At 43.4% G+C, this 11,163-nt stretch overlaps 1 pseudogene; it reads right to left on the bottom strand.

The window, feature by feature from the left end:
• Positions 1-9,722: 9,722 nt before the first annotated feature.
• LOC109448631 (nucleophosmin pseudogene) lies at positions 9,723-10,952 on the bottom strand (annotated as a pseudogene).
• Positions 10,953-11,163: the final 211 nt, after the last annotated feature.

The raw sequence follows: 11,163 nt of genomic DNA, 5'->3' as shown, positions 1-11,163 counted from the left end.
CTCATAGGGTTTGAAGGGATTCTGATACCCTTTGGAGGTATTTCATATCTAAGAATTCACTTTTCAAAAATGAAATTTTGTGGTTATTTCTTTATGGCGAGACCAACCACTTTAGTAATAAAATAAAGGGGAATAATAGCGGCCAGGTGTCAAGTGCATGTGAGGGAGACTGTGAAGGTGGCAGAGGGCGCAGGAAGTTTTCCTCCTGGCCCTCCCTTTACTGCTGCCAGTTCTTGGGCCATCACTGAGGAAAGCCTTGGAGGCCCCGTTCTACTTGTGCTCCAGAGCTGCCACTTACCTATCTGCTCTGGATTTTAACACATTCTTCACATGGCCTCTGTTGTGGACTGAATTGTGTCCCCCCAATTTCATGTTGAAGCCCCAACTTCCAATGTGACTGTGTTTGGAGTAGGACCTTTGTGGAGATAATTAAAGTTCAATGATGTTAGAGGGTGGGATTACTCCCACAGAACTGGTATCCCTAGGAGAGGAGGAAGAGACCCCACAGTTCTCTCTCTACGCGCACACCCAGCAAAGCCATGTGACGACACAGAGGAGGCAGCCATCTTCAAGCCATGAACAGAGTTCTCACCAGAAACCTAACTTGTCAGCACCTTGATCACGGACATTTGTCATTGGATTTAGGGGCCACCCAGGTAATCCAGGATAATCTCCTCTCCACAACCTTAATTACACCTGTAAAAACCTTTTTCCAAAAAAGGTCACCTTCATAGGTTCTGGGGGTTAGGATGTGAATGTATGTTTTTGGGTCCACCGTTCAGCCCACTATTGACAAGTTATTTTATGTAACACAAATGATGACCAACATCTGTATGTTTCTTGATGGATGACCATGCCCTTCTCACACACATACTAGCGTGTGTGATTTGACAAATGCTGGGAGAGGGAGCTCTCATTATAATCTCTATTTACAGAGGGGGAAAGGGAGTTAGAAGTGGCTCGCTCAAAGCTACACAGTGAACAAAATAGGTGGCTACATTTTAATCCCAGATTTCCTGTCTCCAAATTCCATGTCCTTCTCACTCTGCCCCACTGTCTCTCAATCTGCGTTGATGAAATGAAGATAATAGTGTCAAAAAGAGTAACTAAAAACTGTATTGAATGCTTACTGTGGGCCTGGCTCTGTGTGAAGCATTTTATTTGCACTATCTCATATAATCCTCACCACAACTCTAAAAGGTAGGTGCTATTATTATGTCCATTTTATAGTTGAAGAGACTGAGGCACAGAGAGCTGAAGTTAGTTGTCCAAACTCCCCAGTTTGGCGAAAGGCAGAGGTAGGATTTGAATTCAGGTCTGTTTCAGCCCAAAGCCTAAAGTCTTAATCTATGTTAGTTGCTTCCTTGAAAGAATGATTTAGTATCTTGACATTTGCAAGTACCTATGGAATTAAAAAGCAAATAGCATACAAATGAACAATTAACAAGCTGGGCTTTGGAGTTAGGCTTGCATTCTCTTCGGTCTGCTTTCTGAGCCTAGAGAGGCAACATAAAATAGTTAAGGGCATGGATTCTGGAGCTAGTCTGTCTGGGTTTGAATCCTTGTTCTACCACTTACTATCTTCGTGACATTGAACAAGTAATTTCAGCCCCGGTCTCAGTTTCCCCGTCAGTAAAATGGGAGTGATACTCATAGTATCTGCTGTATAGGGGGTGCTGTGTGGGTTTTATGAGTTAATATTTGTAAAACTTTTAGTGCCTGTTACGTGATAAGGGCTATATGAGTGTTAAAACAAAAATATCAACCTCCGGGAGTCTCAAGCCAGGAGTAAGACGTACTTTAGGGAACTCATGTAAATGTTAATGTAAAAGCTCCCGACGCAGTACGGTAGACAACAAATGGTGGCTATTATTTTTATTTCATGTGAGGAGTGAAGGTTGCCTTGATCTCCTTCCAGGCCTTTCTTTGGCAAAAACATTAGCTCAGGACTCCACTAGAGGACGCTCTCAAACTTCCCTCCTAGATGGCATAGAGAGGCAGCATCGTCTTGGGTGATTTTTAAGGTTGGCAATTTGCATCAATCAGAATTCCTGGTACATAGGGGACGTAGTTTACTGGCATGAAACTGTGGAGGTTCTCAAGGGGACGTCTGGCTCTCCAAAGACCCTCACATCCTTGCAGCACCTGGGCTAGCTCCGTGCAGCCAGGTTTTCTCTAACGGCCTCCTCCAAAATGCACCCAGGCTTTTGCAGAGTGTGAGAGTAAGTAATTCATGGGGCACTGTGCATGTCACAATCCCCAGGTTGCACTTTAGTGTCTCATTGTTCGCCCCTGAGATTCTGGGACCTGGAATGGAGCCCATCCAGTTGTCTGCCTCCAGGGCATTAAAGATACACCAAGTTATCTTTTCAACTACACTGACTGCTCTTCCACCATTAGGCTCTGAGCTTTGTGAGGGCAAGGACTGGGCACAGGTGAGGTGCTGAGTGTATGAATGTTTCCAGCATCGAATTGCATGTGGGTAGCTCTGGCCTACCCAGCTTCCCAGAGTGAAGGAGCAGGGTTGGCTTCATGGGTGTGCGATCCGTGCAGTAGCACAGGGCCCTGTGCTTAGGAAGGCCTTGAACTTGGCTTAATATTCTGTCTCTGTCTTGAAATTCTTTCTTTTTTAAAAAACTTATTTATTTATTTTTTTAAGGAGGGCGCAGCTCACAGTGGCCCATGCGGGAATCGAACCGGCAACCTTGGTGTTATCAGCACCACGCTCTAACCAACTGAACTAACCCGCCACCCCTTGAAATTCTTAATACTTTTTGAATAAGCGTCCTGGTGAATCATGCAGCATCTCCCATGAAGGAGGCTTAATCTACCTTGAAATTCTCGAGCACAAGCCTCAGGAGCTCCAAAGGCCTGGTGTGTCCTTTGGATGGTGAATATCTAAAAAAGATGTACAGAAGTTTTAACACTTTTACTTGGTCACTGTTTTCTTTATTATGTGTGCCCTTGGTTCCATGATTAGAAAACATCTCCCTGCCTCCCCAAGATGATATGAGTATCTGCTGGTCTTTTTCTCCAGTTACTGCATTTGTTTTTATTTATCCACCAACCAGAGATTGAAGGTAAGCATTGCCTTTAGTCAATCAGACAGTTTTTATTTTGCTCAAGAAAGATAACAGTACAGGCCTGCCAAGGAAGAAACAAATGCACAGTCTGGCCTGCTGAGTGCTGGGGCTAATGGAAGGATAGGCTAGATTGAACTGGTCATGCCAGGGACTAACAGAAGGTCAGGCATCCCTGGATGCAGAAGGACAAGTCCTTGTTCCTGCCATTGCCCTGCCAACTTTGTTCCTTTGGGGACACAGAGAGACTTGTTGAATTAGGGGATGCTATTTGGAGGCAAAGGGACCTGGTCTGAATATCATCTTCTCCAGCATGTACAATTTCTGGGAACTTGGGCATAAAAAAGTGAGCAAGAGACATGGTCTCTACCCTCACAGAGCTCAGAGCCTAGGGGACAGAGCAGACGGAGAGAAATCACATAACAGCACAAATAGGTAATTATAAGCGCTGCTGTGCGTTATGATAGAACACCACAGGGAGTTATGAGTGCTTAACAGGGAGAGAGGATCAAGGGGCCAGGAAGGTATCCAGGAGGATTTGAGGTTTGAGGAGGGAGTGGAGGAGGGGTGTATCAGGCAGGGGATGGGAATAGGGGACTAGAGGGAAAAGCGTGTGCAAAACCTCGAAGACGGGAGGAAGAATGGGGCATTTGAGAAACTGCAAACAACCAGTGTGGAATGGAGGGAATGAGGGCCAAAGGGTGATTAAGTGAGACTGGAGAGAGGGTGAGTGTGCAAAGCAGAGATTAGGATTTTGGTCTCGGTCCTAAGAACAAGAAGTCCTTGAAACCGTACACATTAGGAGAATTTAAGCTTTGTGTTGTTAAATTGGGCGTCTGAGTTATGGATGGCAGAGTGGATGGGACAGGAGTGGGTAAGGGGCTGTGTGGCTGGCCCAGGCGAGGCTAATGGAAGCTTGGACCTGTTGGTGCATCAGTGGAAAAATCTAAGGGACATTCACAAAGTAAAAGAATGGGACTTAGTGATGGTTTGTTAGGGGTTGTGAAGATTAGTTAACAGGGAAGTAAGGATGGAATGAGATCATGTGGGAAAAATGCCTGCATACAGCAGGCACTCAGTAAACATTAGTTTCCTTCTTTGATCATGAACCTGGGTTTCTGTGGCTCTGTCAGTCTTGAACACCCACCCCCTTGGAGATGTCGGCCTATGGGTTCAGTTTCTCAGAGAGTTCACGAGCATCACTCCCAGCTTTCTAGATCCCATCCTGTGCTTCTGTGGCCTATGTCATTGTGGGACCTAGTGGACAGCTGTCCTCCATATTGAGATTACTGCCATCTAAGGCCCTGGAGTCCTCGTCCTCGTGCTGCTGAGGCAGACCCCTGCCACCACGTCCTTGCTGTCCAGAACACAAAGGCCACAGGGGAGGAGAGGCTGTATGCAGGAAAGTTCATCCTGTGCTAAGGTGAGGCTGAGGTCCTGTGAGGGGCCTCTGGTACCTGAGTCATAGGGTGAATACTGCCTGCCCCCTAAGAGCAGGAGAGTAGAGGGGCAGAGGCCACATGGGCTACTGTCTTTCCCTAGGTGATGGGTGGGAGGAAGGGGGTTGCAAAGAGACCCTGGGGGAAGGAGGGGCTCAGTCAGGGGCCACCCTCACATGCGTATGCATGTATGTGTGTACCTGTGTGCCCACGGAGGTGGACAGGGCCATGTTTATGAGCACACATGTAATTGTGTTATTTATGTCTGTGTGCTTGCATGCTTGGGCTCATGTCTGCATGTGCATATGTGTGCACACATGGCTCTCGGTTTTAAGCACACGCATGCTTGGGATGTGGGATGTGTGTTTGTATGCATGTGTGTGTGTCCCTGCAGGAGCCCTGGGTCTAAGCAGCTCCACCCCCACAGTCAACACGTGCCCCTGGCTGCCAGCAGGTGGCCCCTGAGCACCATGTGCTGGGCTCTGGGGAAGGGGGCCAGCAGTGTTCCTCTAGCCCTCTCCCAGAGAGAATCACTGCGGTGAGGACTGCAAGACCCCCCTCCCTGTTCTGGTCTCTCCCGGCTTTATCCCTGAGGGTCTGCTTACCTTGGGTTCCACCCTCGGCCCACACAGAGTCAGAGGCACCTCCAGTAGCTCAAGGAGACGTTGGGCATAAGGAAGATTCTGAATTGTGGCAAGATCCTGAGAGTGGCAGGGACTTGCCTTCTTTACATGGGGTTACTGAACACCTGTGATGCTTCCGCCTCTGTGCTGGGTTCTTGTGGAGAGATGCTGGCCCTGGACCAAGGCAGGCAGCAGGCATATAAGCAAGCCCCCAGCCTGGGGTAAGCCTGGGGAGCAGTACGGTCTGAGGATGAGGGTTGCTCCCTCTGGGTCACAGAAGGGGCAGAAGACAGTGAACAGGGATGCTGCTAACCCCTGCTTGAAGTGGCAGTGAGGCCAAGCAAGACAGATAGATGGCGTTTCCCTTTCTTGGAGGCGGGGCAGTACGATCATCCATCTTATAAAGACAGCAGCTGAATGTACATGTCTTTGTTTAATCCTGACTGTATAGCCTCAGGATAATCTGGAAGGCTGCAGAAAGAATCAGGGATCCAGTTGGACTTGATCACATGCCTGTGAGAGCCACCAGAATGCCGGGGACTCTGCTGTAATTGAGTCAGCTGGGTTATGTCCCAGGTGCGGTTCCTGCAGGGTGGGGCCCTGGTTTGCTTGCCTCTGGATCTACTGTGCCCAGTGCAGAGCTGCGCTGGGGCTGGCACTTGCTGGTGATTCCACAAATAGGAGCAGTGAGTGGGTGGTGGGCACAGCCTGGAGCACCTGGCAGGAGGTGTGCTTGGGTAAGAGAAGTTGGGATGGTGGAGGTGAGGTGGAAAGAGATGTGTGGAGTGTAACACTGAGTGTTGGATGGAACCCAAGGAAGGTGGGGTTGCTGAGAAGGAGGGCTCAGGTCGAACTTCTGTAGATTGTCGGAACTGCAAAGACCTGAGCCCATCAGGCGATCCTGTGGTTTTTACACTCTTTCCTGCAGGGCCCTAGGGAGTCCCCTGGACATACCTGAGGGTACCCAGGGGTGGTGGGGAGGGAAAGGAGAAAGGTAGAGGCAAGACTCTGGACTCCTGCCCTCACTTCAATTGAAGCAGCTCAGCTTTTTATCTTAAGGACAAATTGGAGTTCATTTTTAATCAAAGGAGTGATTATTGCGTGCCTACTGTATGCAACTCACGGTTCTGGATTCTAGAGATATGTGGAAAACAAGACATACAACATCCCTAGTCTCTTGACCCGTATATTCTAGTAGGGAAGATAAGTAAACAAATACATAGACAAGTCGGTTTTGGGTTATAAGTGATAAGAACACAATAAGACACAGTGACTCGGGAGAAGGAAGCGGTAGAGCTACTTGAGATCCTGTGGTTAAAGAATGGCCTCTCCAAGGAGGTGATATTTGAGCTGAGGCCTGAATGATGACAGCGGGAAGAGCATTCTAGATAAGATTTTGTTTGAAGAAAAAGCTCTGTGGAAAAATTTCCGAATCACTCAGTTAGTCTTCTTTTATTTATATTCATTTATTTAAATTTCAAAGGTAATACATATTCATTGTAACAATTTTAAATCTTATTAATGTATATAAAATGAAATGTAGAAGTAGCTTCTTTCCTCTTCATCTCCCCTCCCCTGACTCGCCATTCCATTTCTTGGAGAGAATCCTTTTATCAGTTAGGTGGCTAACCTCTCAGATTTTCCTCTGTGCATTTGCAAATACATATGTTAATTTCCAACTTTATCTCTACTTTCATGTCTCATCGGACATTTAAACTTAACAAGTGGACCACAGACTCTGGACTTTCTATCCTAAACTTTCCTCCCCCAGCCTTTTCCATCTTAGAAAATAATCCCACCATCCCACCAGTTGTTCAGGTGCCAAGGCTTGGAGACATCTTGATTTTTTCCTTTGCTGTCAAACCCCAAGTCCAAACCACTTAGGACATCCTATTGGCTCTACCTCCAAAATGTGCCCCATATCAAGACACTTCTCGCTCGCCACGGCCAACAACCTGGTCTACCCTGCAGGCACATCTTGCCAGGACCTCCTAAGTACTCTCCATCCTTCCACTGTTATTTCCTACAATTCATTCTTCACCTCGCTGCAAGAGGGATCTTATAAAAATGGTAGGCCTGGTCATGTCCCTCCTTGCTTAGTACTCTAGTGGCTTCCCAAACTCTTCATCTGCAAGCTGAAGTTCAAGGCCTACATGATATCAAGTCCTTGTTCTCCTCTCCAATCGCATCTTGGCCCTTTATTCATGATCTTTCGTCTTCCTCCTATTGTGTCTTGGGGCCTTGCCTTTGCTGGGCTAGTTCTTTGTCCTAATTCTGATCTTAGCTCAATGTCACCTTCAGGGAGGCCTCCCTCCCCTGATGGCTCCATGTAAATAGCCTCCCTTCTGCCCTCTCTCCCCCCACATAACGCTCTATCACATCCGCTTGTTTTGTGTCCTTTACAGTAGTTATGTTATTGGAACTATTGGAATGCATCTTGCTTACGTGTTTGCTTGTTTGTTGTCTGTCTCCTCTGCCTTCCACTGGAACCCAGGCTCCATCCGGGCAGAGATCTTGACTTGACTCTATGTTCTTGTTCACAATTCATTTGCTGGGCAAATAAAATTGTTTCCAGATTGTTGCTAATGAACAAGACGCTAGTGACCATTCTTGTACACACATCTTTGGGTAATTGTATAAGGGATTCTGTGGGACAGATACCTACAAGTGCTATTTCTAGGTCTGAGATGATATATTTTAAAATTTGATAGAGATATCAAATTACGGTACCGATTTGCAATCCCATGGACTTTGATTGAGAATACCTTTCTCAAGTCCTTGTCAACATTGGGTAATAGAAATCTTTCTTCTTTTTGGCCTATGTTATGAGCAGATACCAAGTATTTTGTTTCATTTGGTAGTTTCCTGATTATGTGAGGTTGAATATCTTTTATGTGCTTTTTGGTCATTTGTACTTTTTCTTTTGGGTAAAAAACGCATTGCTGGCCCCACCCCTTAATATAGTTCTGTTTGTGAGAAAGAAGAATAGATAACAGGTAGACAGTTACCAGTGTGCCCCGTACCATTTGGCTACTTTTGTCCTGGCTGTTTCTATCTTATTGATCCATAAGAGTTGTTGATATTTTATGAAGTTAACTTTGTTATATATGAGGCAAATACTCTCTTTGTTTTTCCTTAATCTTTCAATATTGTTTATGATATTAACATCTTCCTAAAAAACAGGTGGAGCCTTCACTTTTCTATTTCTGTTATTATGAAAATAGCAGGCATACCTATACAATTCTTTAAAAAAATCTATGAAAAGATATAAAATGAAAAGTGATCGCTCTCCCGTTATACTGAAGTAACCTTGTATATCTTTTCAAACAAATGCATCATGTTTATATGCATATTCATTCATCATTCATTTATTCATCAGTCATTCATTCCTCTAACAAATATTTACCAGTCATTTATACTGCCAATATTTATTGGGTATTTACTATATTCCTGGCGTTATACTAGGTATAGTAATAGTATTCATATACATATTATCTTTTATTTAAAAAGCTTTTTAGGAAGATGCATTTTTATTTTTTTACACTTTAGAAGCTTCTATAGTAGCACATACATATTTACCTCACTGTTTTTAATGTTTGCTCACTATTCTGTTTTATATATGCCAGGAAATATTTAGTCTTTTCCTTACTGATGGACATTTATAATGTTTCCTGTGTATTTGCAATTACAACAGTGCTTTAGTGCATAGCCTTGTAGATGTATCTTTGCAGGCATGTGCAAATATATCTGTAGGGCAGACTTTTAAAATGGATTGTATTTTAAGTTTGATAAACATTGCCAAATTGTCCTCCAAACCTGAATTCCAATTCACACTCCCATCAGATATGTGAGAGTGTGCATTTCTCTACTTTATTTGCAACCCTGGATATCGTGTCTTTTAAATTTTTGCAAATATAATGGGCAGAGAGTGAAACCCAGGGTTTCATTGTTTTATTTTTCATTTCCCTAATTAGGAGTGAAGGTGAAGCTGAGAATCTTCATATATATATATATATATATATATATATATATATATATGTATATATATTGGTCACCTGTATTTCTTCTATGAATTGTCTGTCTACATTTTTTCCTCATTCTTATTTTTATGAATATTTTTGAAATGGTTTTTTATTTTCCATTTACAGTTGACATACAATATTACATTAGTTTCGGGTGTATAATATAGTGATTTAGGCATTTATATAACTTACGATGTGATCACCCCGGTAAATCTAGTACCTATGTGACACCATATATACTTATTACACTATTTACTTTCAGTCTCTGTGTGTCTTTTGATCTGAAGTGAGTCCCTTGTAGGCAGCATACGAGTACGTAAGATTCTTGTTTTCTCATACATTCAGTGACCCTATATCTTTTGATTGGAGCAGTTAACTCATTTACATTTAAAGTAATTGTTGATATGTAGTTACTGTCATTTTATTATTCATATTTTTTATCTTTTCTTTTTTCTTCTTCTTAAAGAAGTACCTTTAACATTTCTTGTAATACTGGTTTGGTGGTGATGAACTCCTTTAGCTTTTTCTTGTCTGGGAAGCTCATTTAAAAAAAAAAAATTTTTTTTTTTTTTACTTTATTAAAATACTGAGTTTATTTCACATGTATATTTTTGTCTCCCCACCATTTCCATTTGTCTGACCACCATTACTACTATGTCCTATCATAACATTCCATACATACTTAAAACCAAGCAAAGGGTGGAGTCCCATCTTTAAAAATTAAACAGGCATTTTTGACAACACATTCTTGGCAATGGAACCTGGACAACATTTATCAGACACGGTAGGGCAAGTTCTCACTCTGCATTGTAAAAAGGACAGCCAGATAGCAACTGTTACAGAAATGAAATAAGATGGAAAATTTTAACACACTGTTTAAACTATTTTCTTAAAGAGACTTCCTCCACTGCCAGAGATCTTGAATAGCCTCCTGGTCAGTCATCCGGAAGCAATTCTTCATATAATTGATGAACTTGGCTTCCACTTTGGGAAGATAACCACCTTTTTCTATACTTGCTTGCATTTTTGCTTCAATGTCTTCTACAGATGTAGGCCCTTTTGGTGTTTTAGGAGTTTTTTTCCTGTTTTTTTTATGGATTCTTGACTTTTTGATCTTGGTGTTGATGGTTTTGAGTCTTTTCCATTCTGGTTTGATTTTTGAGCATTTTTAGCTGGAGTATCTCAAACAGATTTCTTTATAGGAGCATTTTCTTCAGTTTCCTCATCATCAAACTCATCATCATCATCATCGTCGTTATCATCATCATCATCATCTTCATCAGCGAAAGTTTTACTTTCTTTCTGTGGAAACTTGCTACCACTTCCAGGGGCAGAGCGCTTTCCAGATATACTTAGGAGTTTCACATCCTCCTCCTCATCGTCTTCTGACTCTGCATCTTCCTCTACAGCTACTAAGTGCTGTCCACTAATATGTACAGGCCCTGAACCACACTTCAACCGTAAGACCACAGGTGGTGTTATTTCAAAGGCCCCAAAGGAAACCGTTGGCTGTACAGACATTTTCAAAGTTGCCAGTGTTACTTTAATTGAACTGCCTTCATAATCCATTGCCTCTGCTTCAACAATGCGCAATTCATCCTTTGCACCAGCCCCTAAACGGACCATTCTTAAAGATAGTTGGTGCTCATTTTCATCATTATCCACTTTAAAGCGATAATCTTTGTCGGCCTTTAGTTCACAACTGAAAAGATAGTTCTGGGGCCTCAGGGGGCTCATGTCCATGTCCATTGAATCTTCCATGGGATGGTGGCACGCACTTAGGTAGGAGAGAAGACAGATGGAGATAAATGACTACTGCTCAGCAGCACAGACACACAAGACGGACTCGCACCAGGGACTGGGAAGCTCTTTATCTGTTTGAGTCTAATGATAGCTTTGCTGGGTAGAGTAATCTTTGTTATAAGTCCTTGGTTTTCACCACTTTGAGTATTTCATGCCAATCCCTCTGGCCTGCAATGTTTCTGTGAGAAATCAGCTG

The sequence above is a fragment of the Rhinolophus sinicus genome, chromosome 16, assembly GCF_057876585.1.
Source record: "Rhinolophus sinicus isolate RSI-liver-muscle chromosome 16, RSI-T2T, whole genome shotgun sequence".
NCBI lineage: Eukaryota > Metazoa > Chordata > Mammalia > Chiroptera > Rhinolophidae > Rhinolophus > Rhinolophus sinicus.
This window is presented reverse-complemented; position numbering and strand designations above follow the sequence as displayed.